This window comes from Primulina eburnea, chromosome 16 (assembly GCF_022965805.1).
Source record: "Primulina eburnea isolate SZY01 chromosome 16, ASM2296580v1, whole genome shotgun sequence".
Lineage (NCBI taxonomy): Eukaryota > Viridiplantae > Streptophyta > Magnoliopsida > Lamiales > Gesneriaceae > Primulina > Primulina eburnea.
In genome coordinates this window covers 17,872,418-17,875,192 of record NC_133116.1, presented here as the reverse complement: position 1 = coordinate 17,875,192, position 2,775 = coordinate 17,872,418, and the positions used below count along the sequence as shown (strand labels likewise).

The window sequence follows — 2,775 nt, the reverse complement described above, 5'->3', positions numbered from 1 at the left end:
ACATTTTAATTAACCACTTGATATCAGACAAGGAATTAGAATAAAAAAAATCTATGAATTTATTGATTCCATGTAAAACTCAAAACTCATATAAATAATCCAGAAATCCACAATCAGAAAAGAAATAAAAAGAATATATCCAGAAATTGTATCACAATATAACTCATTATTGATCATGTCCCTGAAACTACTCATTCATTTAATTTATAGTCTATCCATCCCGAACACTCTTCAATTGTCATTTTCAAGAAATCCATCTTCTTTGATCTGGTGTTAAGTAAATCAAGCACTTTGTATCGAGTACGATTATCCAAATTTGGGACCTCTTTGATAGGATCCCAACAAGTATCACCTGCATTCCCTATTAATTCTATCTTAGAAACTACCTTCTCAAGAGTGTGAGATATTTCACATATATAATTTGGGTCTGTATTCTTGAATGTGCTTGATTTTGCTTCAAACTCAGCCCTATCTCATTTTTTAGTTGTTGGGGGAACCTCTGAACTTCTGGGATGAGGAGATAATGGTAAAGAAGAGTCCTAAAAAAATGGACGCTCGTGTGAAGACTCTTGTTTCTCACTTTGCACGAATTCACCACTATCATAATCAGAGACATAATCATCTAATAAATTAGTTTCCTTATTTTCTTCTATCTCAAACGTTCTTGCATCAGTGTCATCTCCTAGTCCAATTGAGTATTTTCCAGTAGCAGTTCCAGTCCCGACCGCAATTCTCAAATCTTCATAATCCTCAAAAGTGTCTGTCCGATAGTGTTCATGTTTAGGATGAGACTGGTCAAGAACAAAAAACAACAATTGTTAAAACTAGTTAGTTATATTTCTAATTCTAATTATAAATATAAATTCATTATTTTAACTCAAAGACTTTTACCTTGAAATAATCCTCCCATATTTCATTTCTAGCAGTGAATTTCTTTGTCACGGAATCCCATCCAAAACCATAGTTATGACGTATAAGCTTACAATAATTGTTGTATCGTTGTTAGAACCACTTTAAACGACTTTAATAATGTGTAATAGTCTTTTCACATCCAAGTTTTTCGTTTAGAGCAGGAAGTATTTTTTCCTCCATAATTTTTTGTTAAATAATCCATTCTTATCACGCCATCCTCGCATTGCGGCATCAACCATGAGTTTTAGCAATTCATTACTCTCTTCAGTTGTACCACAGATTATATTTTTTTCGTGAATCTCTCATTGTAAGTATTACTTGAGTATGCATAAGATATAAAATATAAGGTGATAAAAAGCTAACAAGCACAAGAACGTACATTTTCCTAGATATTGTCTAGAAGAATGTGGGGACCCGGACGCTAATCACGTTCTAAATCATAATTACGACTAATTAATCAATTAGTATAAACAGGGTCTAAATATTTTTTTTTTAAATGATACAGCGGAAACGTAATGTAATTAAATTCAAATTACATAATAAACATAACATACAATTATTGTATAATCTACAATAATCCGACTAGGTTCAACTACAAGTCAGTGCTGAATCCTAAGTTGCTTCAAAGCCCGGATCTCCACGCTATCTAGTCCAACCTCGTTCTTTTCTTGACCCTGATCCTAGCACACATGTTGCCATGCACACATATAAACAAGACAACAGCCGGATAACTCCGGTGAGATATAAATATCCCAGTATAAATCATGTATACATGCTATCATATAAACAATGTAAAAGCATATATCAAAAATCATATCTTATATCAAAATCATGATATAAATCCATAAAAAGAATAAATCATATTCTATACATGTCCCCTACTCCGGAACATAATTCAATATCAAGAATAACTTCCATTCTAAACATGTACCAACATCAGGAACATAATTCAACATCTATCAATATCAATCGATATAACTGTCACTCAAACTCGTGACTCTACGTTTTAGACTAGACTCAATCCTAGCCTAGGGATCCCGGTTTCCAGACATTGGCATTCCATATCGACCAACAATAATAGAAAAGACTCCAGTTCTATCCACGTCGATATAGTATCGATCACCAGTAATAGAAGAATCTCTGTTTCTATCCACATCAGTATAGTATCGATCACCAGTAATAGAAGAAACTCCAATTCTATCCACATCGATATAACATTGATCAACAGTAATAGAAGAATTTATAATTCTATCCACATCGATACAGTACTGATCACCAGTAATAGAAGGAACTATAATTCTATCCACATCGATAGCCAATTATCCAGTGACAGACTTTGGCACTTCCGCCAATACAATATCTCATGACATCGTGCAATGTGCCCGTAGGTAATCCGACCACTATCAGGCACTTCTGTCACAAGACTATTCGTCTAATACCTGTTATCTATAATTCAAGAGAACAAGTATATCAATCAACTCAATGCAAATATCAATGCAATAAAGTAAAGTATGTGATTTAGGGAAACTCGAGTCAAACCTCACTCGAGTTGTGCAATCCCAACTCAACATTAATTTATACCTTTATCTTCTCGCTCAGAAGAAGAAGAAGAAGTCCCGACTCTATCTCGGTCCATTCCCAATCTGGTAATAACAATACCGAACAGATATAATATCAATATTCAACTCAATTCAATACCTGTTCTGTTTCATATTCCAATCGAAATATATGCTGATCGATATCCAATCAAGATACACTCTAATCCATATCGACCATATCACGATATAATCGAAATCACTAAAGAATCTGATCCATATCAATTAACTGATGTTTCAACGGTATAACAATACAGTCTCGATAACC

General features: G+C 33.7%; 1 pseudogene; it reads right to left on the bottom strand.

Annotated features, from left to right (window-relative positions):
• Positions 1–539: 539 nt before the first annotated feature.
• LOC140816089 (uncharacterized protein At2g29880-like) lies at positions 540–1,151 on the bottom strand (annotated as a pseudogene).
• Positions 1,152–2,775: the final 1,624 nt, after the last annotated feature.